Genomic DNA, 27,711 nt, shown 5'->3' with positions numbered 1-27,711 from the left:
GATGCCACTGCTAACTTATAAGGGAAGTTTCAGCAATGATAAGTTGCAAGCTTCAATTTGAGAAAGCGTTCCGTTCCGTGGTTTAGTCCATCATTCCGTTCCGTTCCGTTCCGTTCCTTAGAATAGTCCCCACCAGGATTTTACAAGAACGAACGTTGTCAAATTCGGCCTTCCTGTAATCCACCCGTCACTTACGCTATCCCTCTGAAACTCTGGAGATGAACTCATCGTGTCACTAGTAACTACCACACAAGCAGTGAAGCAAATCCATGCCGATTGTTTCGTGATCGAGGTTGCCGACATCAAAGGGGAAGTTTCATATTTTTTATTATTATTATTATTTTTTTTTTATCGCATGCGGTTAGACGCAACCGCAGGTGTATGCCTTGCGTTCCTTTGTGCATTCCGAACATTGGTTGCCCTGTTATCGCTTTAGTATTCACTCAATCACCTTAAGATTCACATCATCGATTTCACCATACATGATTACCCTACAGTCGTGATTTCAGCGCCAAACGAAGTTTCAGTTGTCCTCAGTCGACCTAGAGGCCAAATACAAATCCCAGATTGTTGTTTTTCGCAATACTCGCTAGGCATGTAGGGAAGTGTGTCTTTAAACTGTTCTAAAAGTTTCGTTCAGATTGAAACATTTGTTTTCGAGAATGGCTAGTTTGAAATTTGAATTTAGTCACCCCCACGTCATTTGTTCTCTAAGAATTTTACTCGGAATTTAAAGAATGACGCAGAGCACAACTGCGGTCACTGGGTATTGATGAACTGGCGCTCTATGTAGTTAATCAGTACATATAGCCACCAAGAAGTGTGCTGCCATAGATTATAGTCCATAGATATAATCTATGGTGCTGCATACCATCCTTCGTTTTTGAAATTAGTCGCCCCCACATAATTTGTCCTCTAAGGGCGCGGCTTAAAGAATGACACACGAGTACAACTGCGGTTACCAGTTGTTGACACAAGCTGTGAGTAATTAGCACATGTAGCTAGCTTAAAAGGAAGTGTGCAAAATCGCCTAATACAATTGTCACCATGCATTATTGCATTTTATAGCACCCCCACACAAAATTACACATGTAATTACAACATACAGAGGAGACACATGAATACCAAACACTTTTCACAACAATAATGTAAGAATTGTACAATAATGACTGTAATATAACTGCTATGCAAATGTTTTTCAGTGGCCCGCCATGGTAGCAAGTCTCACATGACGGCATGTATATTCATCCAAACACAATGGGAGTAACGAGTGAGTATGATGACAACAAGTTGGTATGACTCCATTTGTAGAATCCAGATGAGTGGGTGTGGCTCCAGTATGTCTAAACAGTTAACAAACATTCCTGTTATAAATACGTGCTAGAGTTGCAATATAATAGTATAGTATTTAAATGCAATAATACATAGTCTCCATTGCATCACTATCAAACGACACCAAGTGGAGGATATTGTTGCATCTCTAGTATGTACACTCTATTAGTACAACCTGTCTTAATGGCCACTAGTATAGAAAGACAACCACTCTTGAAAAGCCAATTCCAATTGAGAATTTATACACTGTTACCTGCTGAATGAGTGAAGATGGCAATAAACAAGTTCCACCGTAATTTATACACGTGATCTGATCCTGTATATTCTGTCAGTGGATGAGATCCACTTGGCCAGGACAAAATGTGACTCAAGTGCCCTGGATGATCCATACTCAACCAACTTATGACCCAGTGACACAATGGAACTGACTATTTATAGAGAATACAATTATATTTATTTCTAAGATGTGTGGATGTGTGGACACATTACAACACATTACATGTACATACAAGACATGCTATGTACTGTTTTAGCATTTTAAGTCACCACATTATACACGTACCAGTCAACAATGCTTCATAGTGCCCATCAGTAAACCTGAAGAAAAGTTACGAAAAATAAAAATTCACATAAGTACAATGAAACCTCATTAATATGGCAGGCTGTGGGACCAGAAAATTTGGCCTGAATAACAAGGTGACCTTATAATGAGGTCATAAGTAATGCTTAGCTATATTTGGGACCTACTAGAGGTGGCCAATATAATGAGGTGGTCTTATTAAAGAGGTGGCCACTAAGTGAGGTTTCACTGTACATATAGTTCACAATATTGTGAACAATATTAATGGTTAACAATATACACTGAAACCTGCAGGTCACTTCTTGTGGAAGATTGCTCTCTACACAAAATGACACATTCAGAGATTGTATTTAGATGGATGATACAGTAACGCATTGTGATTTCAATACTCGTGATGTGTCACTGCTAGGCAGCAACCATATACACGGCACTTCCACATCGCACTTGCTCGCACACACAATTTTGCTAAAGATTTCACAAATTGATAATTAAGGGGTGTGGCAACTAGCTGTTTCGCTCGCAAGACTGTGTGGCAGCTGTTTCCCTTCTGTACAAGTGGCCACCAAGACAGGTCCACTGTGGATGAAAGCCAGGCATTAAATATTTGGTATTTCATGTGTTGAAGACATTCCAGGACTTCGGGTAGTCTCAAATCTCACCACAGTTTAACTCAGGCAGTGTTGTGGTCACCACTAAACTACTGGAATGCTGTGTTATGTTCATCTTATGCTTGGCTACTATATTGTAGAACTAAAATGGATACTCTGAAAAATATATCCTATGGATAATGACTTCATCACTTTCTTCATCAGGAGCTTATAAGGACCAATAGTTAAATTTTTTACACTTGGGGCTGACAGTCAACTGCCTATGTCTGAAGCAGTGCTTTTGGTGCTCTAACAGATTAGCTGCCCCCTTGCTGCCAGCACTCACTGTCTCATACGCTGTCATACACTAAATCCATCTCTATAGTCAGTTAGAACAGCATGCTTCTTACCTTTTTTAAGGCCGCATAATGCCTTTAAAAGGCAAGGTCAGAAAATTTTGTCTCTACGGAGTTTTCACTGTACTATTAGTGATTAGTCATCATGGGGGATTATTTATTAAGACTCTAAGATATACAAACGCTACAACCTCTAAATATAGCAGTAAATTTTTTACCCTGGTCCAATGTCTCGTAATAATCGTGACTTCGTGAGAGACTCTACTACTACACAAATTCAGTTTCTTCCCAGCTACTGTCAGATTGTGGAATAGTTCACCTGACTCAGTTGTTAATTTGGATTCCTTTGAGGCATTCCTTAAATCTGCTACTGATTTTTTAAACAAAATATAATTTATAATTCTTTTTATACTTAATTAACTACTTAACTTAACTACATACTATATTGCACGTATACTCTTTCAGAATCCTGCAATTATAATAATAATAATAATAATAATAATAGTGACAAATACATGTTTATCATGATATGTGCTAATCGCCTTTTTACAATTAAGTTTTACAACACAAATACATGTATAGTTAAACTCACCAAATTGCGACTAAATCCCTTCAACACGAAAAGACAAGTAATGAGACAACCTTGGAGACAACAGCCACACAAGCCTATTCTGGTGCGTTTATTTAGTAGTAATATAAATTTTAAAGGCGTTTATTTACAACAGGACATAATTACGCGCCCCTCTATTGTCTCTGTACATACTTGCCTTCTCTTTACTATTCTTATTTCATTTCACAAAATCTCTTGGCAGGGGCGTAGCTTCTTCACTTGAATTAGTCAATGCTTGAAGTAGATCGAGATACTCTAATAAAACAGTCACATTTCTACAAGTGCCATATTTTTATATTGTAAAGTCTGTAAGTAGCTAGTAATTTAAACTATATAAAGCAGAAGTTGTAACTATGCTAAATATTGATTGCTGTGTTACAGCTGTTTTGTGACTGCTCTAATAGAGTATCTTAATGATTTCAATGCAGTACAAGATGAAAGGCAAAGTGTTGTTAAGGGTTTACTAGTTAAAATGGGTGTTAGTTGACTGCAGTTGCATGCCACTAACAGGGCCGTCCAGAGAAATTAGAGGGCCCAGGGAAAAGAGTTAAAGAGGAGCCCAGGGGCAAGGAAGGGTCTAGATCCTGACTGCTCTATTAGAGTATATCGATCTTTCTTTAAACAGGTATTCAAGTGGCCCCTTTCGGGCTGTGGTAGGGGGCAAAACACCCCAGTTACCCCCAATGTGGGCGGCCCTGGCCACTAAAATTACAGTTACATTTTAATATTGTCACTGTAATCTGGGGTTTCTGTCAAAACCATGGAAACTCACCTACTGTTATCAACAGTGCATTGCTTATTCTAACAAAAAGTATTGAAATCCCATCCAAAAACAGCTTATAGCTGTAAAAAAAAGTGCGCGTCCAAGTAAAGCAGAGTTAACTGCGACAAAAAGTAATGATATCATAATGCGGCCATGTGCGAGGTGTGCAAGTTGTAAAATTAATATTAGCTAATCAGATATTACAATATTATTGTTAAAGTGTTAATGAGAACTATGTGATGCTGCTAGTTTTTAAGTGTGTGAGCATCTTCATAAATGCCACATAAATTTAATTCTCAATAAAGCAATGTGTATAGATTCTCTGATAGCAATAAATAGCTTGAGTTTGGCCGCCTTTCCTGTATACAGCAATGCTACGAACAAAGGAAAGGTGGCCAAACTCAAACTATTTATTACTATCAGAGAATCTATACACATTGCTTTATTGAGAATTAAATTTATGTGGCATTTATGAAGATGCTCACACACTTAAAAACTAGCAGCATCACATAGTTCTCATTAACACTTTAACAATAACATTGTATTATCTGATTAGCTAATATTAATTTTACAACTTGCACACCTCGCACATGGCTGCATTATGATATCATTACTTTTTGTCGCAGTTAACTCTGCTTTACTTGGACGCGCACTATTTTTACAGCTATAAGCTATTTTTGGATGGGATCATTGCTTACCGTCACCAACTCCTACACCCATGCTCAACATCGTCTCAAGCTAACTCAATTGCAAACAAGAGTGTATCTGTGTGTTATACTCCTTGATGGAGTCCTACGCAGTAATAAATAAATAAAAAATAAAAGAGTTGATGCGTACAACCATAGATTATCGACTCTCTCGATAATCTATGGTACAATTACTCCTCCTTCATCAATGGAACTCCCTTCAAATTCCTGACATTGACACAATAGATATCAAAACATTTAAGAACGCTGTAAGTAATATAATATGTGATTTTAATGCTCATTAGCATGTTGCCCCTAGCAATAAACAATAATAATAACAATAATAATAATGATTGAGAAATTATTGAAAGTAAAATGTGTGATAGCACCAATTGTTGTAAGAGCATTGGGTTCTATCCCAGCTAATTTGACTAAGTGTCTGAATACCATTGGTTTACAAGCTACTTTAGTGAAGACAATGTAAAAGACTGTTTTGCTGTCATCAGTTCACCTAATTAGACATTATTTAAATGTAACTTTATAGTCACTGCAATGGCGGATTCAGGATGGGGCATTTGGGGCAAATGCCCCCCCTCTCCACCTTGTGGAGGAGCCAGCCATGCTTCTGATTAAAACAGCTAGTAAATTTTATGTCAGGCCAACCAAGATCAGTTTAAAACTTACACATTTTACTAGCATTTATTACAAATTCACCTGAGAACAAAGCGAACCGAAGTCAAACTAACTGTAAAATAGCCACCCAGCACCTTCGTGCGTACTAAGCGCCTCTAAAAAGAATTATCGTGTTGCTGTTGTTTAAGACATTCAGAGCCTTTTAAACGGTTTTAAGACTTCACAACCATCTGAAAAGGCCAAAATGGCAAATATCAACAGTGAGACACCACTAAGAGGTGATTATTTGCTGCTTTAAAAAGCAGCACTGAACTATAGAGAATATGGTTCTCCCCATGCATGCAACCACCAACAACTTACCCTGTTTGTGCCCCTCCCCTAGCCAGCTCCTGGATCCGCCCCTGCACTGTACTTGGTTTTGTATAGGACTTTTATTCCAGTTGTACACTGTGTGAAAATCAAACAATAATAATAATTGGTCATTGAGTAAACACATGCTTGTTATGAGCTGTGAGGTTAATTTCACATTTTGACTTTTAAACTGGTGCTTAAGTGGGATTATGGTGACCATGAATACAATTTCCAGTGCATTTGCATTCAACATTGCTCTTTGCCCTCTGTTTCATATTGCAAGCTCTTCATCATGTGATGATGTCTCCAATTGCCCTGTATATACTAGTATCAAATTACTTAGGTTTAGTGGGATTCACAACTCCATTAAATATTGTCATCTAGTCTTCAATGAAACCTTCTGTTTTTTAATTGCTCTATACAAATCCTTCTTCTGTCTTGTAATGGTCAGCTGGAATTTCATTTGTCTACCTAGTTTACATTTCTCTTACATCACTATAATTTGTGTATACAGATTCGGTACGTCCTTACATTACCTATGACATGTAGGACTGCAACTAAAATTATTGTCTATAAATAATATGATGTAGAATTTGTTGTACTGTATGTACATACTGTAAGTACACTGTACACTACCCATTGAGTAATAACGCTAGATATTGTCATGTATTTTCCTGCATTCTATTCATAAAGGGACAATGCATTACGTGATTGACTCACTCATGCGTCATTATTCGTCAGGCACATTATTATTTGCAATCATGCTTGAGTCATATTTCCTACTGCTGTAAAAGGATAGCGAGATACAGGTGTGTGTGTGTGATTAATTCAACAACAACATAATGTTGTGGCTAACCACCAATTCCTGTCATTTGTAAATGAATATAATTATGTTACATAAATACAGAACATCAAGCATATTGTATGGAAACCAATTTTTTATACCTGGTAAGGGTAAATTTAAAAGCAGTTTCAAATCTTTATGTGGCATGGTTATGATATAGAACTAATGTGTGAACTAAAGACCTGATGTGAAAAGTGCCTGTAGCTCCACACAATGGTAGATAATCAGATAAATGGTGTATACAAGTCAGATGTGCTACTCTGCCTCTCAAAGTTCTTTCTAGAGCCTTCAGTTTCCTTCCTCCGTATAGGGCTGGTCTGCATGGCATAGTTTCTTCAGTCTCTTTCCAATGTTGGAACACAGCAATTACGAACAACCAAAATACCACTTACTCTGTTTGTTATTACATAGACTACTCATTATTTCCATGAAAGAATCACTAATAAAACCTACAGAAATCAGCAACCAGTAATTTAGAGCCCCAAATGGTGTTAGCATTGTTCTAAACATTGTACTTCACAATATTGACCCCATGCATAGGCCTTTTATTTCCAACATTTTCCTAGGGGAGCAGTTATTGAGATTACCCCTCCCCCTCCTATGTTATTCCCAGACATACCATGGGGTTTTTACACATGCAAGATAGCTTCTGTCTTTCAGATAATATTTCATCTGACCAAGCCCTTGCTATAGTTCTGTGAGAGTTGGGAAAATGACAGTGCCAACCAAGGAGGCTTATGACTGCTCCATGCACTTAGGATGTAGCAGTGGACAACAGGCCAATTAAGTAGTCCAAACCATAGGCGGATCTGAGGGGGTGCCAAGGGGTGCTGTGCCCCCCTGGCCCTTCTTTTGCCCCCCTTGGACCTACAGTACTATATTGATACCAGAAACTAGAATCATGCATTCACAGTGTATTCAGAAGTATAGAAAGCCAATGGGCAAATAGAAGACAACAGTTATAAATGTACTTTACAGTTATAGCTAAACTGTACACTATAAAGAAAGCGAGACAAATAGATCTGAATTTTTGTGGAAAGATCGAGATACTCTAATAGAGCAGTCACTACTCTAATAGAACAGTCGCAGTTCTAATGTCATCAATTTACAAATATAACAATGCTAGCTACTCCTTATTTTGTTTTGGTATGCACTTTACCATCATCCAAACAGGTTTATCTCAGATAGGCCAACCAATCTTTGTATGCATTGCAAAGCATACACTTTGTTAGCTAAGTGCTATCAAAAATGCTCTCAAATTCAAACCTAGGAGGTAAAATTTTTAAAATTTTCTCCAACTACAGTCTTAACAACTGTATGTCCATCATTCATCCAGCTATATGCTAAATAAAGTTATACAAATGAATATAACTTGTGTACTAGAATTCCGCCATTCTTATCCTCACAGTGATAGGGATGCGGCGATTATGCCAGCATAATTTCGAGCATAATAGGTATGTGTGGGAATCAGGAATTATGCTAGCATTTTGAGATGATTATAAAGCTTTAACAATAGGAAAATCTACAGATTGAACAATTTTGTTTTAAAAGATCGAGATACTCTAATAGAGCAGTCGCTGATTATTATTTACTCCAATAAAGCAGTCACATTGAAATGAAATACTCTAATACAGCAACCAGCTAAAGAATCCAAGACTATTTGAAGCTTAGACATCAACGAAAATGGTGTAATACAGCAATAAACTGGCCAATTATGGTGGCATAATTTTGGGAATGATGGGCAATTTTCAAAAGCATAATAGGTGATTTTTTGAGCACTGCATGCTCAAAAATATAATACTCAATTTTGGAGCATAATAGCCTCATGCCTACACAGTGAAATAAACACTGTTGTGCACTAAAACTTCTTGCTCCCCCTTGGCCCCCCCTGACAGTGTCTCCTAGATCCGCCTATGGTCCAAACCCCCCTTCTTTGTGGGATCTAATGTATGCCTATGCCACACAGAGTCAGTAGTTTGCCCAGCCAAGGTGATACTTCAATACTGAGCAATTGAAGAAGCACTGAAGTATCATTGTTCACCTTCCAAGAGGTTCCACCATTAACTGGAGCCCGGTGTAAACCTTACTTTAGTCACCCACAATGCAAACTGTACAGGAGTATTAGCAGTATAACTTGCAGTCCCTGCATTGGTGTGGCTACGTCTGCCAAGTTGGTGACCATATCCAACTACTAAATCATTGGGAAAGCTATGCTTATCAAATCAGCACATGTCTAATTGAATCAGCAGTACAGCACCGGCAACAAACCACAAAGGTTATCTTATTATATGTAAGACCACATGTACATGTAGATACAATAATTATATTGTATGCTCTAGTCAAGACATAGTTAATGGTTACGTATAATCACAGTACATTTCAAAAACCACATGGTAAGCATGAAATAAAAAATCACATGTACAGTATCCCACAAAGTGAATAAGAAAAAAGTTGTGGTGTGTGCAGGGTGAACGGTAGGTACAGCTATTGCTTGGAGGGAAAGGTGGTTGCCTTTCTGTGACCTATTTAAATTCTTGTGGCTTCCACAGAATACCAGAACTCCCAAGAATTCCTACCTCCAAGCCATCTTAGTAAAACATGCAGTATTAAGTATGGTTTAGAAATAAAATGGTCTGAACATGGACCTATTATAAGACTTATAGGAGAATCCGTGAAACCCTGCACACCTTATCAAAATCACCACCTGTCGATGGTGGCAACTGACTCACAATAAGATCTGAGGTGTGAAAGTGTTACATTAACTATTACATACTACATACAAGTTATATCCCTCCTAGGAGGGATACAACTTGTATATTCTACCTCCATTTCTCATTAATGCATTCCAGGCATTCTCAAACATCCTGGAATGCATTTTCATTTCTTTGATGAAACTGTGTGATCTCCTCTGCTTTAATATAGTGACACTTCACAGGATCGATAGTGGGTTTTAGTTTTGTAAACAAGTGAGCCAGAGTTACCTTAAGGTGACTAAATTTATAGCGATACACTAAATTTAGTGATTTTGTATTTTGACAAAATTACCACATACAAAACTTTAGTGATATTATGAATTTGTGAATTGATGTAATGAATTGAACAAAAATTTTGCAGGTTTAGTGTGTACTAAATTTAGTGAAAAACCCAAAATCACTAAATTTAGTATATCACTAAATTTAGTCACCTTAAAGTTATAGGATAGTGAGCAACTACTAAACAAAATTTTTATTACATAATTAAGGTGGGCTTGGTGTTATTGTGTTGTGAATCAGCTGGTAACAGGCTTAAATTTGTTAGGAGAATAATAGCATGCTGACTGGATATGTACAAGGTACAAGAAAACACATAACAGTATAAGATAACATAAAAACAACACACTTAGCAACTGGCACACCTGTAGGTGCATGCATAGCTTTGTTCATCAATGGTGATATTTTCCTGAACCAAAAATCAGGACTGTCAAACAAGTCGTTAATATTTTGTATAAAAAATGACTAGTTTGGTTTCTTGACTGGGTCCTGACGCAGCCATTTGTAAGAGATAATGTTTCTAGTGTTTGTGATATGAATTTGAAAATTAATTGTATGACCGTAGTACCATCTTGTTTTAGGCCATTTTGTTGCCATATTTCAGCAACTATACACATTATTCACAAATCCTCTTTTCAGTCCCTCACAAGTGATGTTTTTCAAATCTTAGAATGGTTAGTGAGTTCTCATGTTTCTTCATTGGTCTGATTTTTGGTTTATAGTTTTGACTAATTGGTATGGGGACAACTCACGTTTCCATGACAACATTTGAGTTCCATGTCAATTAATGAGAAGTTAAGAATGCATAAATATTTGGTAACATTAGATCAAGAAAAATGAAAACCCTACATCATGAAAAATGATTTATAGTGTACATGTGGGTTTGACCTTAAGGTAACCTGGAGAAAAAGATAGTTCATTGTTTGAAAGTCACAGGTTAATTTATATTGCTATTTTGAATGATTCTAGTCACGTGGCGCAATGTCCACCCATTGGCATTAGGTGTGGTGCTTAATTGATTTGGCCATTAGTGTAAACTTATTCATTACTTTATTCATGGCTAGTAAAGTAAGTACTTTAATCATCAATCTCTATATTGCCATTTTGACACCTGGCATGATGTCACACCTACGTAGTGACTGGGCCCAACACTTCATTGACTAAGCCATTTAATAGTGCTATAAATGCATTCACTGTTTTAGTTTATTTATGGATAGTACTTTAGAACTGCTCAGCTCGCGTTTCAGCTTCCTGTGTTTAATTGTGTACCCACAATCAAAGTGATCTGCATGCTTGCATCAATACACTTACATCAGGCCTATCAGCAATGCCTTGTCGTCGTTGTTCATATGACATTATCCACAATCGAAATTCACGTGGTCCCATATTAATACACTCATGAAGCAGTCCTGTAGTGTCCCACACTTGCAGGTGAGTCACCCAAATGGAATGTATTAGTTGTAACATGGGCACTTGTGATTTGCCTGAGAAAATACTCACTAGCACTTGGGCCCTATATATTTTTCACTTGTGCCCATGTTATTTCTTCATAATGGACGTTATCTGCAATGACGCCATACTAGACAAAATGGCAGTGTGAGTGGGGGACTTTGTCATGTTTTCATACAAAGTAAAGAAAGTGAACTTTGTTTGTGGTTTTCGTGACATGGAACCATTAGGTCAAAGAACTGCTAGCATAATGTGTTGATACGAAATGACCCCACCAAGTGAAACCTGACCTAAGATTTGATATGGATGAAAAACAGTGTGCATTTGTCTTGTAAGCATTAGGCAGAAGTCTATTATGTTTTTTTTAATCTTCTTTCTTTTGAAATTTACCTACTATTCCAAATTTATTCCTGGAATTTGTGCAAAAAAAGCATATCAGTTAGAGTCTTAAATAAGTGACTGCTATATTAGAATTACGGACTGGGAGTTGACTGCTCTATAGTATAGGCGACCGCTCTATCAAGTTTTTTTTCCCCGACCCTAATGGCACTCCCATCCTCCCCGATCTCTAGCTAGAAGTTAACCCTAATTTAATTTATAAAAGACAAAAAGCAGAAAAAAGCAGCTAAACCTACTCAATCAAGACACACGGTAGTGTGTCGTGCGGCCCAAGAAGCTGGTGTGCCACACCGTGAGTATATTATCAGGAAGAAAACGCATTTTTCACATCTACGTAGCTCTGTGATCCCTACTCTGATTGGAACCAAATTTGCTACAGAACTACCGGCCAGTTGAGGGAGTTTACATAACAAATTTGAAGAAAATCGCTCTAGCCATGAGTGAACAAAAATTCGTTTTTTCATCTTCATTTTGCACGCTTCGCCATAAAGCATGAATGCGTGCTCCAATCGGGATGAAATTTGGCACACTTAAAGGGCTCATTAAGGCGAATCTCAGTACCAACTTTAGTAGGACTCCGATGAACATTCACAGAGTTATGAATGATTATTTTCGTAAAATAAGGTCGAAGGTCTGTCACGCCTACAGGGTAAACCCCTTGGAGGAATGGGTTGAAAATTGATATGTAGATCGAATAACCATCGTAGGAGTGCCCTTTTGTGGTTTGAAAGGAATCGAGATAAAGACTATGGAAATGACACAAAACCTAGCCTGTGTCAAAATTACGCGATCGATTAATTTTTATGAATATAAAAAAAAACTTAGTTTTCACGTCTACCAGGCAAACTGCTTAGAGCAATGAGCTGAAAATCAATATATAGCTGGAATAATCATCATAGAAAGTCCTTGCAGTAGTACAGAAGAATCGGATTACAAACCACTGAGTTATGATTCGAAAGGCAACTACTTGTAGCAAATGCAGGGGCGTAGCCAGCCAATATTTGATGGTTGGGCATAACATCGACTTACATGTAACCACACACACACAAGAAACATGCTCACTTTCATGAGAGACATTATCAAAGAAAATTTTGAAAAGTGTATGCACACAAGGCCTACAGCTACCTATGCTATAGTGTAAACAAATGCTACTTGTATGCATGCAAACATTTACTAGCTAGCTATATGCTATTCTATTAAACTTGTAGGGCAGGCATCCACTGATGATTGTCGTAGCCGAGCATCATGTGACATCAAATTGCTGAGCCTACAAGAACCAACAATGTAAACAGTTCATCACATAATTTATTTACTACAATAAGCTCAGTGGCAGCATAGCTTAAAGACCAACCACCACAGCGATATGTAATGCTTTTTAAAGTAGACGACACATGGCCACAATTTAAGGCCAGGGGCGCTAATTTATGAACTATACTATAGTATGTTCACATTGAGCTGAATCCTGAAAAACAGCTAAAATTAAAAGTGGATTTTTTCTCAACAGTGTTAATATTTCAGCCAATCAGATGATTATTGGTAACAGCAAAAGTGTCAACAACAGACATGTACGGTTTGGCTCCATTACAAGTCCTGAGAAATGACCACAATGGACACTGTACTTATATGGCTTCCCCATAGGAAATGTATTGTGAAATTTTTGATTGGCTGTAAATATTATGTCAAACATTTGAACAAAAAGATTTTGAACCATTATTAGCGGGTCAAGCAGTACTACAAATGAGCTAAATTTCAAGATCATGTGTAATTGCATACATGAGTTATTAAATGTTTTTGAGGATTCAGCTCAACATGAACATACTATAGTAGTCTTATCACAAATATGAATGCTTTGTCCCAGACTTACAGCAGCCAATGGGTGTAAACCACAACTCGGTTAATCAATACAAATTGTGCACGTGACACTTTATAATGATTTGACCTTTTCTCCATTTCCAGCTCCATCTGCCATTACTGTTACCTAGAAGAGTACGTTTTCCCGTTTTCTTTCATCAGCAGTAAGTTAGGTCATACGGTACTTTCCTTATCAAAAAAAATATGCTTGACAAGTCCACTGAAACAAAATCTTTTGCTGCCAGCACCATCCACACTGAATCCTACTGACGATTATCACTCACTGTGGCTTAGAGATACGGTACTACAACCATGACTATAGTGTACCACGCTTTGACTCCATTTTAAATTTCGAATTTAAAACCGAGCCAAGGAGTGTGGCATCTGCATCTACATGAAACGTAATTATAGGAACTTCCAAGGGATTTTCCCGTGTAATGATCATGTGATACACCACCTATCTCTATCCCTTCTTCAAAGTCTGTTAGCAGATTCGCAAATTAACCTGACAATTGACTACAAAATAGCTTTTAATCAGCAACTCAATAAACAGTGTCACACAGTGTACAGCTACTCAATTCTACTCTAAAGTATTAAAAGTTACAACTGCTTTTATACCTACAAAACCACAGAAAAGTTCTGTACAGGTCCAGAAACTTCTAGAAGCATGTGAATACAATTACAAAACTAATTCAAAACCTTAACTACATTATGTGGTAATTTACAGAGACAACCTGTCTGATTACATAGCTACACAGTAATACACACATGTATTATGTCATATTACAACACTCCCACTTAATCGACAGGTTACATACTTAAAAGTTCAGTTAGTCCCATAGCATCACGTAACATTGTAAAACGTCCTCTTGGTAATGGTTTTGTTAACAGATCTGCTATCATGTTCTCAGATGGACAAAAGCACAAGTTAATAGTTCCACTTTGTACAGCTTCACGGATAAAGTGATAACGAATATCAATGTGCTTAGTTCGAGCATGTGCAACAGGATTCTTGGCAATTGAGATGGCACCTTGATTGTCTTCCATCAAAATGGTTGGTTTTTGTGAAGTAGACTTGAGATCAGTAATCAATAATTTCCTCAGCCATACAACTTCCTGGGTGGCAAAACTAAGAGCAACATATTCAGCTTCAGATGTAGATAATGCTACAATTGCTTGTTTTTTGCTCAACCAACTAACTGGACCTCTTCCCATCATGAAAATATTACCAGTTGTAGAATGACGATTGTCCAAGTCACCTGCCCAATCTGCATCTGTATAACCAATCAATTCTTCATCTTCTAATTTTGATATCTAATTGCTAAATTCAAAGTTCCTTTAAGGTATCGCAATATTCTCTTGGCAGCTGTTAAGTGGGCTTGATTTGGTGAGGAGCTAAACTTTGCCACTACTCCCACTGCTTGAGCTATGTCTGGGCGAGTTGCTATCGCAGCATACAGCAAACTTCCAATGATTGATTGGTAGGTAACTGAATCAACTTTGTTGCTGACACCATCATCTTTCTTAAGTTGAACACTAACATCTGCAGGAGTAGAGACAACCTTTGCATTGGAGAGTGAATACTTCTCCAGCATATTCAGAATGTACTGCTTTTGGTGTATCCACAAACATTTCCTTTCTTCATCCTGCTCAATACTTATTCCCAGACAGTAATGTAATTTACCCAAATCTTTCATCTGAAAACGTGACTTCAGGGTTTCTTTGATCTGCTGCATTTCTTCTAATGTACTGGCCATTACAATCAGATCATCCACATAAACAGCAAGAATGGAAATTGCATCAGTCATCTTGACATAGATACAAGGATCTGCCGTACTTTGTTTGAACTGAATTACTTCCATATATTCTTGAAATGCTGTGTTCCAGCACCTAGGCGATTGCTTGAGCCCATACAAGGACTTTTGCAGCTTACACACGAGATTTTACTTTCCAGGCTGAATGTAACCATCAGGTTGCTCCATGTATATTTCTTCTTCAAGGTTTCCATTCAAAAATGCTGTAACTACATCCATTTGATGGATCAGCAGGTCATTCTGTACTGCATAGGCTAACAATGCTCTGATTGAGGAAAATCTGACAACAGGAGAAAATGTCTCATCATAGTCAATACCATACTTCTGAGCATAGCCTTTTGCTACCAGACGTGCCTTGAAACGTTCAATTTTGCCATCACTATAGTATTTGACCTTGAATACCCATTTACAACCAATTGGTTACGGTCACTTGGTAGTTCCACAAGTTTCCATGTATCATTCTTCATTAGTGATTCAAACTCGGAATCTGCAGCAGCTCTCCACTGGTTGGCATGTTCTGTAGCTAAAGCCTCCTCTAATGATTTTGGCTCTTGAACCTGGTTGACATTGTATGCAACATGATGAACAAACTCATGCATCACTGTGTCTGCATATTCGGCTTGGCCATACCTAACAGGAGGTCTTCTCTGTCGCTGTGGACGCTGCTGCTGTTCCACTTCAGGTGTGTTAGCTTCTCCTTGGCTAACATCTACATCAAACTTGTCAGTAAGCTTCTCTTCAGCTTGACCAAAATCTGTCTCCTTAAAGACCACATCTCGTCTTACAATCACTTTCTGATTTCCATCAAGGAGTCTGTATCCCTTAGACTGTATGCTATACCCAACAAACCGCAGCTTCTCTGATTTCTTGTCAAGTTTCTTTCTCTGTGATTCAGGTATGTGAGCATAAGCCATACACCCAAATACCCTCAAATTACTTACATCTGGCTTTCTTCCATACCACTTTTCATAAGGTGCTTTATCTTCTCTGATTGCTGCTGTTGGCATGCGGTTTCTGATGTATGCAGCTGTGGTTATTGCTTCTGCCAAAAACTCTTGGGAAGCCCTGCATGTGACAGCATACTACGAGCAGACTCTACTAGGGTGCGATTCATTCTTTCCGCTACCACATTTTGTTCAGGTGAATGAGGAACAGTAAACTCATGAAAAATTCCTCTTGATTTCAAATAACTCTCAAACTCTTTTGAAACGTATTCACCACCATTGTCAGTTCGTAGCCTTCTGATTCTCTGACCACTGCTAGTAGTGGTAGCTGTTTCAAACTCTTTGAACTTTTCAAACACTTCATACTTGTGTTTTATGAAATACACAGAACAACAATGTGAGTAATCATCAGTAAAGGTGACAAAATACTTTCTTCCCCCAATGGAATCTGTGGACATGGGACCACACACATCACTGTGTACCAATTGTAATTTCTCAGTTGATCTAATTTCTACCACTGGCTGAAAAGACTGACGGTGTATTTTTCCTTCGACACACCCTTCACAAAAAGATAACTCTTCCATTTTTGAAACATTAATACCACTCACAAGTTGCTTGTTCACAGTCAGTGAAAGACGTTGTTTTCCAGGGTGTCCTAATCTCTGATGCCATAAATCAATCACACGACTTTTCTCAAATGCCACTGACACACTCTCTGAAGGAACCAGTTCGCAATCAAGATGATATAATTTGTCTACTAGTGAGCCCATGCCACAAACATCTCCAGCTCTATTGTAAATCCAGCATTTGTCATCAATAAACTTCACTGACTTGCCCTTTGATGCTGCTGCTCTCACTGAAAAGAGGTTGCACGCAAGAGTTGGAACATATAACACTTTGTGGATCACAAACTCTTTGGATTCACCTTTTGCTAGCTGCATTCTAATATAGACATTTCCCACTCCAATTGCATCAACTGTGTGGCCATCTCCTAGGCCAACCTTTTCAGGTTTCTTAAATTCACGGAAGTTAACCAGTGTCTTCTTATTTGATGTCATGTGACTAGAGGCACCTGAATCTACCAGCCACTTGTCTACCTGAGGTAATCCCTTTGAACCAGCTGATGTACATGTAGCGAACGCACTTTCGTGTGGATGGTCATCAAATTTGACTTCAGGAGGTTCCCCAACTACAGTTTTTGCTTTGTGTTCTGAGTTGTTTCTCTGCTTTCTTTTGGGACAGTCTCGACGAAAGTGTCCTGCTTGTCCACAGTGGTAGTGTTCTATACCATATGCGTATTTTGTACCGTACGCGTATGGTATGTACCATACGCGTATGGTACGTACCATACGCGTACGGTACGATTTTCCGTACCATACGCGTACGGTATAGACATACGCGTATGGTACGTACCATATGCGTATTATGCTTTTCTCTAGCCTTGCCATCACCTAGCTACAATGGGCTGTCTTTACAAGCATTCAGTTCTAGCTGAGCAAACTTAGAACTCAACACAATAATCTGCTTACTACTGAGCTGTAACTATAAATTTATTCATCAGCACATGCACACATGCATTTTATCCTTGCCGTGCCCATGCAATACCCACTATAGTCCTATACTAATGTACCTAAATCTTATGTCACTTTGTCTGCAGAACTTTACATAAATGGTACTGTGCATGTATGCTACTTTATACAGTAGCTATCAGAAGTATGCAGATGGTCTTATAATATACTCAATTATAAGTGTGGATAACTGACAATTTACAACAGAATTGGGTAAATAAGCATGGAGAGCAATTACAACATGCATGGTAGCTAGTAAGTTCTAACTGAATTATACATAATTATACTGCTTGTGAAAAGCTAATAACTGACTGGAAAAATGAACTTCGTAAATGTCATCAGTTGTGCAACATGGCTCCTCACTGTATTTGCATTTTTATATACTATGTACACTCTTCTTCTTTTGAGGATCCAATTTCTTGTTTACGTACTTTTCTTGTTTATACATACCGTAAATAGTATATTCATCACACTGGACCTACAGCACAAATTAATGTGGATGTTGTTAACTTTAAAGAGTACATTCAGATAAGAGTAGCTAAACACATTGTCTTCCCATACAGTAAGTAGCGAGTAGCTATACAACGCACTTAACAATAATAAAACAATGCTACTTAATATACATTCATTACTGAACTATACATTAGAACTCATAAACTCACCATAAAATCTCTGCCATGTTATGTTTTACTACTTCATCTCAGCAGGCAATGCACATGCCTCATTCAATAGCAAAGATTCAGCGAACTACAGTTTTAAAAAATTTATTGCACAATTAATTACTATGCGCATCAGTCTTAGAGTATAGCATGTCTAATATTGCTATAATTAAGCTACAGCCATGCAGATTTACATTAATTAGCAAACTAAAAACATTACTTTCTCTACAGTTATATCTCTTTGCTACCTCCCTCAATGTTATTGTATCAGCATTCTCCAGGTCTTCCTCTGTTTGAGCAATCATTATACATTGTACTTCTCGAGCTCATCTGATTAAAATTGTCTGCTCAACTGTGACACACCTTTAGTGCCACCAGGCATAAATATCCATTTTTAAGTGGAAGCTATAGTGTACTAACAAATTAAAGGTAAACAATAGATTATATGTAGCAACAATAGAATAAAATATTTAATGAAATAATATATATATATATATGCCTGAAAAAATTGGCTCCATTTGCCAATGGATGCAAATTATTTAATATGGTTGCTATGTTGTAACCAATCAGAATGTAATATATGGATAATTATATCAAAATTTTATGTTTATATTTAGCTACAATGCTACCTCTACTGGCTTAGCGTTTATATCACTATATGCATTCCAGTTATATTCATTGAAAATTGTGAATATCAATATGCTGGCACAATTCTACAGCCTAAAAGAAATCAATGTCTTTTGTCCTAAATAATGCTTTAGAAGATCAAACTTCAAATGTCAGTTTCTGAGTAAGACAAGGAGCATACTGCTCTTGTTTTATGTTGAAGGGATAATTGGGCACCTTTAAACCCAAACACATTTTTACAAAGTTCATATATACAAGTATAGAGAAACCCCTAGTAGAGTTTTGGGTAATATCGCTCTATATAGCTTTTAATTATTGTACTAATCTTTGACTATCTTCAGGAGTATTTGTAAACACATAAATATTATGCGTGGGTATTGTTCTAATTGTAGGCAAGTGTAGGCAGACCATTTATAGGCAAAACAGACTACAGTATATAATATTATTAATCAAAAACTGAAAGTACACAATAACAACTAACTCTTACAACTACAGTACACAATGTTAATGTTACAGGTATGCATAAATTACATTATATTACATCATGTCACATCATTACATTACATCATTAACTCTATTATAGATATGAAGGAGGAGTAGCATTTGTAATAATGGCCTAGTTTTTGAATTTTCATTGTATCAACAATGGATCATGAATCCAATAAGAAGCAATATATGTGTAGCAATTGCAGCCACAATGTACTTTGTGGAAGAAGAAACAAAAATTAACATTTACCATAGAGTGTGTGCAGTTACTATGCAACAGCTAGATAATTTGTGACCGGATTTGCAAAAAGGTACCTTTTTCACAGACAAAATTTGACCAATGTATATTTTGAACTTCGGGGTTTCGTAAGTTTTTGAACATATACCTTATAATTGCCTGTATGCAATTATCCATGAGTGTACAGTAGCTACTAGTATCTATCTGCATTTTGATACTAAGAGCAAGTTTATCAGTGTAAGGAGTCAAGTGTTACGCCATTTTGTTTGCTGATATGTAAAATGTGTGGAACAGGTACCTTTTCACAAATCTGGTCATTTTAACTCAACTATTCTAAAGAACATATATACATACCAGATTGTGTACTTTCAAATCAATTACACTGTGGATAAATGAAGTCATTTATTATAAAAATGCAAGATGGAAATCCATGACAAATAAGGCAGTAGACAGCAGGACGAGGCAATAAATCAATATGTACAAAAGTCAGAAGACATCAAGAAAATAATCCACAGGTGCTTACATAAACCATCATAATTATATGGGTGATGGCTCTATTACATGTATTTTGTGGAACTGTCAGATAATTTGATGAAATGAAATGTTAAACAGACAACGAGATACATTGTTATAGCTAGATATACACCAATGACTACGTATAAATCAAGACATATTATATTTAATCCCCTTCCTTTGATTATACTTTTCAGACTTATACTGTATGCAGCTAGGTGTTATCATGTTTTTCGTAAAGCTTCCAACCCAGATGATTGACCTTTATTAGTTTTGACAATGTAGAATTTCATCAGATCCTACCAGATCAGCAGGACTTAACACAATTCAAGACTGGATCTGCCAACACTGTGATGAATTCATGATTGGTTTTATCATATATTGTCCTAAATCAAGATGTCATATCAGTTTCATCACTTATATATAGTCATGCGAGATATCATGTTATTCTTTTATTTTAAGGAATGCTTTATTTTAAATAGGTTTGTATCATGCGGTAAAGTAAATTATATCTTAATCGCAGTAATCAGATCAACTCACCCTCCCATTCACTAGAATTGACACATATAAATTCAGCTTCTTTTCTTCCACTGCTATATGGAACAACTTGCAACCAGAGACTTTTGAAGCTTCATCTATCACCGTGTTTAACAACCTTCTTATAAATGAACTGTAAAATTGTAATTAGTTAGCTGTAGCTATATATTTTGATTTGAATATTGCATTTATACTCGTTGTGCGAGGTCTTGCAATTATATAATAATATGATTGCTCTATTAGAGTATCTCGATCTTCACTGAACAGAAAGACTAGCTCCTCCCCCCTCCCTCTTCCCCGAACAGCAGAGTGCCATCAGGCGTAGTCAATAGGTACGGCAGTGCAAAAACCTTCTGCTTGATATTATACGCATACCAGGTTAGCTATACTCAGATGGTACGATTTTCCGTACCATACGCGTATGGTTGTACCGTACGCGTATACGCATATGGTATGTACCATACGCGTATGGTACAAAATACGCATATGGTATAGAACAGTAGCACCTCAAATTCTGTGGCTTGACTGTCTTCTTGAATTTACCGATTAATGCAGAATCACCCTGCTCTTCACTGTTGTTCTGCCCTTTCAACTTCAGCTCTTCGTGTATTAATGCCTGCTGGACGAAATCTAACTTGATGTCGTCTACTCGAGCTTCAAGGGCTGTTACGAGAGTAGAATAGCTCTGGGGCAAACTACCTAACAAGGTAACTACCTGATCTTCCTCAGTAATGGGAGCATCAATTGCTACCAGCTTGTCGGTAAGCTCTTTCATATGCTTCAGGTGGGATTCCATCGAGGTACCCTCCTTCATTTCAGTTCGAAAGTATCGCTTCTTCAAAAACAGTTTATTTGCTAGGGTATCTCGCTCGAAATACTTTTTCAAAACATCCCACGCATCTTTAGGTTGCTCACATGATGTGATCAGGTACAGCTGTGACGTACTGACGGCTAAAACTATTGTGGAAATACTCTCTGAGATTTTTTACGAAATTCAGCCTGTGCCTGAGCGTTTGCATCCTCAGCTAGTACCTCAGTACCATCCACATGCCCCCAGAGCCCCTTCGCGAGTAGCAAGTGACGCATTTGAAATTTCCATGTAGTCCAGTTTGAGCTGTCAAGTTTCTCAATTGACCACTTTTCATCTATCGCTGATCCTGCCATTTCCAGCCTATTTTATATCAGCTAATACAGCACTCGATACCAATGAATTAAACCAGTTACGTATGCCAGTAACTCCTGTCGATTACTTAAAGCTCAAACACTTAGCTACAATACTCAGTTGCTATAAAAGTTTAACCACTTCGCTCTTCCAATGTCAGATCAGTTAACAACTCCAGGTGTCTGGGCCCATAACCTGTTAGCAGATTCGCAAATTAACCTGACAATTGACTACAAAATAGCTTTTAATCAGCAACTCAATAAACAGTGTCACACAGTGTACAGCTACTCAATTCTACTCTAAAGTATTAAAAGTTACAACTGCTTTTATACCTACAAAACCACAGAAAAGTTCTGTACAGGTCCAGAAACTTCTAGAAGCATGTGAATACAATTACAAAACTAATTCAAAACCTTAACTACATTATGTGGTAATTTACAGAGACAACCTGTCTGATTACATAGCTACACAGTAATACACACATGTATTATGTCATATTACAACAAAGTCATGGTTCAACAAATGAGGTACACGTTTATGCTTTACAGTATTAAAGTAGGGTTGTTTTGCGTGTTGTGTGAATCCTCGCGTGGATCTTAAGCTACTTGTGATGGTTAGGCAAAAGTTTGTGATGGTTAGGCAAAAGTTTGTGATGGTTAGGCAAAAGTTTGTGATGGTTGGGCAAGAAACTGTGATGGTTGGGCAAGACACTGTGATGGATGGGCAAATGCCCGCCTGTGCCCACCCTTGGCTACGCCCCTGAGCAAATGCGAGATTGAGATACTCTAATAAAATAGCCACCCTAATAGAGCATTCAGCTATGTTTATAAATTACTCCATTATAGAATTATATTACATTGCAAGCTATTCTGTGAGGAATTCAGCTACAAACAGTTAATCTGATATACAATTCAGCTACAGGCAAGTCAACCTGTAGAGAGTTCACCTAGAAACAAGTCACCCTGTAGAGAGATCAGCCAGAAGAAGTCACCTTGTAGAGAGTTCAGCTACAAAGAAACCATCATGTAGAGAGATCGGTTGCAAACAAATCACCTTGTAGAGATATCAGCTAGAAGTCACCTTGTAGAAAGAGTTCAGCTATAAACAAACTTACATGTAGAGAGTTCAGCTACAAACAAATCACTCTGTACAGAGATCAGTTACAAACAGATCACCGTGTAGAGAGTTCAGCTAGAAACAAGTCATCCTGTAGAGAGTTCAGCTACAAACAAATCACTCTGTAGAGAAATCAGCTAGAAGAAGTCACCTTGTATAGAGAGTTTAGTTACAAAGAAACCACCATGTAGAGAGTTCAGCTGCAAACAGATCACCCTGTAGAGAGATCAGCTAGAAGAAGTCACCCTGTAGAGAGTTCAGTTACAAAGAAACCATCATGTAGAGAGTTTAGCTGTAAACAAATCACCCTGTTGAGAGTTTCAGCTATGAAAAGATCTCCCTGTAGAGAGTTAGAAGAGGTCACTTTGTAGGGAGTCCAGCTACAAAGAAACCACCATGTAGAGAGATCAGCTAGAAGTTACCTTGTAGATAGTTCAGCTGCAAACAAATCACCCTGTAGAAAATTCAGCTATAAACTAATCGCTATGTAGAAAGGTCAGTTAGAAGAAGTTACCTTGTTGAGAGTTCACCTACAAAGAAACCATCATGTAGTAGAGAGTTCGGCTGCAACTGCAGAGAATTTAGCTACAAACAAGTCACCTTGTAGAGAGATCAGCTAGAAGAAGGTACCTTGTTAAGACTTCAGCTACAAAGAAACCATCATGTAGAGAGTTCAGCTACAAATAAATCACCCTGTAGAGAGTGTCAGCTATGAAAAGATCAAGCTGTAGAGAGTTCAGCTAGAAGAAGTCACCTTGTAGAGAGTTCAGCTACAAAGAAACCACCGTGTAGAGAGTTCAGCTGCAAACAGATCACCCCATAGAAAGTTCAGCTATAAACAGATCACCCTGTAGAGAGTTCAGTTAGAAACAAGTCATCCTGTAGAGAGATCAGCTAGAAAAAGTCACCTTGTAGAGAATTCAGCTACGAAGAAACCAGCATGTAGAGAGTTCAGCTGCAACAAATTACCTGTAGATAGTTCAGCTAGAAACAAATCACCATGTAGAGAAATCAGCTAGAAACAAGACACCCTGTAGAGAGTTCAGCTAGAAGAAGTCACATTGTAGAGAGTTCAGCTACAAAGAAACTAACTACCATGTGGAGAGTTCAGCTGCAAAAAAAAATCACCCTGTAGAGAATTCAGCTACAAACAATTGATCTGTAGAAAGATCAGCTAGAAGAAGTTACCTTGTAGAGAGTTCAGCTACAACAAATCACCCTATAGAGAGAGTTCAGCTACAAACAAATCACCCTGTAGAGAGTTCAGCTAGAAACAAGTCATCCTGTACAGAGATCAGCTAGAATGATCACCTTGTAGAGAATTCAGCTAAAAACAAATCACCCTGCTGATAGTTCAGCTACAAACAGGTAATCCTGTAGAGAGATCAGCTAGAAGGATCACCATGTAGAGAGTTCAGCTACAAAAACAAATCACCCCTTAGAGAGATAAGCCAGACAAAGTAACCCTGTAGAGAGATCAATAAGAAACAAATGACCTTGTAGAGAGTTTAGCTACAAACAAAATCACCCTGTACAGAGTTCAGTTTCAAACAAATCACCCTGTAGAGAGTTCAACTACAAACAGATAACCCTGTAGAGAGTTTAGCTAGAAACAAGTCACCCTGTAGCTATATTTTATGTCACCCAGTAGAGAGATCAGCTGCAAACAAGCTATCCATAGGAAATAATTGACAAGTAATAAATGTATGTATTATATATATATGTACATTTACTGTTAAAATCTGAATTAGTTAAAGTATTTAAAATCTGTTTCATCTTTTTCTTCTTCCTGTGGTAAAAAAAAGATAGGTTAAAAGTCCTAAAGCTGGCCAAAGGCCGACTTTGGGGTATACAAATACTGAAATCTAATCCAAAACAGCCAAGCTGTAAAAAAGAGGGAAGCCCTCAGAAAGGCTATGGGGAAAAAGATGTGAAATCCAAGGTGGTGGCCAAGAAATGGCTGTGGTGGTAGGTTATAGGCCTGAGCCTATTATGCTTTTGAAATTGCCTATTATGCTTTTGAGCATTGTTCCAAAATTTCCCCTATTATGCTCCAATTATATGCTCCAAATATGCTCATATAAAATTGTGTCTTGACTGCTCTATTAGAGTACCTAATGCATCTGTGAGCGTTCTATTAGGATATTTCATTATGCGGTGACTGTTCTATTAGAGTATATCGATCTTCAACTACTTTTTTTTATTATTATTATTAACACTTTACAGTGACCAGCACTGAAGGTCTACAGCAACATGTGCTGCAGCCTTAGGATTACCTAACCTAACTTCAAGGACTTAGACTTAATGACTTATAGCTGGAAAGGTGTAACAGAAAAGGGGCCAAAGTAAGGAAAAAAATCCCTCCAACCCCAGGATTCGAACTGCAGGTCACCCAATGTCTAGTCTGGGCCACACTCAGTCTTCCTCCAGGAGGGATGGATTTTCTTCCTTAAACCTTTTCTTCACAACGTAGCTGTAAATCTGATTTTTACCATGTTTGCACACTATCCCATTCTACATCATGCAAAATAGACAGAGTTTCAGCTTCTCACATAATCAATGCACAAAATTTTTGCCTAATATGCTGGCATTATGCTGGTGCTTTTGGCTTCCTATTATGCCCCAAATTACGCTGGCATAATCGGCGCAGGCCTAGTAGGTTAATATAAAAATTTTAATAACGACAATTCAGGTGAATTTTGTGCCGCTTGCTTGGCTGTTTTGGATTACAGTAGATTATAGTATCTCGATCTTTTCAACTGTTTTTATGCTTGCACTGTTTCAGTGTTGCGTTCAAAAGATTTTTGCATCAAAAGATTTTTGTATCATACTACAAGATAAACTTACAATTTTGCACTAATTATTCCTAGAACTCATCCGATTTTTCCAGAATATTCCCTGATTCTTTCCACTACCTACTATTCCCAAAATCTATAGACGTGTCCCTAGAACGTAAGTATGTATGCCTCACCTTAAATTCCCCCTTGTTGCTGTATATAAACATTATCATACCTAAACGCCATCTCTCCTAATACCACTGTGTACAAAGTCCCCTACTATCACCGCCATTTTTATGTTGTGACATAATTGCGAATAAGGTCCATTATTCTAATGCGTACAAGTACACAGAAAATTTGGAATTTTGAGCTATAGTAGGGACCATAGCACATTGATAAAATGTTTTGAAACAAGCTGAAGTAGTGCACAATATTAAGGGTGCTCTGTACAGTTAGCTTATATGGCTTCCTATGAAATTTAATTTATTCTATAGCTTACAAATGGTTATAGCAAATGTTCTGTACATTTTTACTGGATATAAGCTACGTAACACTAGTACACAGTTTAGTCCAAACCCAACTGCTAAAGAACATGAGTTACAGTTTTTCCCTTTATACTAGAACTAGTCCTACAGCTTACGCACAAGAGCCTTGATACTTTTATGATACACTATGCTAAACGTTCCTACTCTAGTTCAAATTTCCAATTTTTTTTGTATACTGTACTTGTTTGTTAACTTTTTTTGAAAATAATTATTATGACTGGTGAACCCGTCTATACAGCATCTGAAATGGTGCCGCACGCCCCAATTATCATCTGAAAAGTGAAGTATCCATTACGCTTCGTTGTTAGCTATGTTCAATGTGTTAAGCAGCATTTCGAATCAAGGACTGTTTGAAAAGCACCTCTGCTATCAAAATAGTCACTATAACAAATATGTACGATTTCCGTTATGACAGGAAGCCATCATGTGCTACCACCAAATCGACACTTTTTGCTGTCAGCAAAGATGAATGGGACACAAAGTAGGATACTGGTAAGGTTATGAAGAATGTACTGTACATACTGCGGTATGCCAAAAGGCACCTGTCAGGCCGAAGTTACGTCAAACAGTGAAAAAATCAAGCCCGAAACCTTAGCCATTATTGAGTTATGTTTGTCTGAAGCCTGAAGGCATCAGTCAGTCAATTACTCAGTCAGTCACTAGAAAATTCCATTGAATAATTAAAATAAAAAAACAATATGTAGCAAGTTGTTGAAAGCGTTTCGGGTCGATCTGAAAACTTGTTTGGGCTTAGTTTTACCTACCCAATACTACCTCATTGTCATCAGGGAAAATTGAGGGTGGTTTTTGGGTGATGTTATCCCGTGGGCCACACCTACTCCTTTGTTGTCCCTACTATACAATACGATATTGTTCTTGACTATCAACTGTTCCGGTAAGACTTCCACCACAAAATTAATTATCTCATTGCAACATGTACATAGTTATCTTACTTAGCTTCCTACATTCTTAACACTGATCACATGATGTAACAATGAATTTTTGTGGCAGGACATATGGTTTTGTTTTGGAATGGTTTTAAAACTACAACTTCCAGGTACAGTAACCACCATCTTAAATTTTCTAAACTGAATTATATTTTGTATAAGCAGTATTTAGTTTTGGTGGTTTACAAGCTAAGGCAAATACAGTGTACTTACTATAGTTTCTTGTGTTTGTGTGAATAGCACTGCCACATTTATTGGGAATTAAACTACGTATTTGGCTCACCATAGACTCAGTTACTGTACATACA

General features: G+C 37.5%; 1 protein-coding gene and 1 long non-coding RNA gene across 2 annotated transcripts in view; one reads left to right on the top strand and one right to left on the bottom strand.

Moving 5' to 3' along the window:
• The window catches only part of LOC136261384 (adhesion G protein-coupled receptor L4-like), a 200,593-nt gene that overhangs the window by 29,171 nt on the left and 143,711 nt on the right, over positions 1-27,711 (top strand). The gene's annotated exons all lie outside the window — the stretch shown is intronic.
• Positions 1,035-2,701, bottom strand: LOC136249607 (uncharacterized). The gene is made up of 2 exons (XR_010698300.1): positions 1,858-2,701; positions 1,035-1,343 (listed from the first exon to the last, which is right to left on the bottom strand). It is a non-coding gene; the product is annotated as an uncharacterized lncRNA (long non-coding RNA).

The sequence above is a fragment of the Dysidea avara genome, chromosome 1 (genome assembly GCF_963678975.1).
Source record: "Dysidea avara chromosome 1, odDysAvar1.4, whole genome shotgun sequence".
NCBI classification, from domain to species: Eukaryota; Metazoa; Porifera; class Demospongiae; order Dictyoceratida; family Dysideidae; genus Dysidea; species Dysidea avara.
Note: the sequence above shows the minus strand (reverse complement) of the source record. Positions and strands in the feature narration are given on the sequence as shown.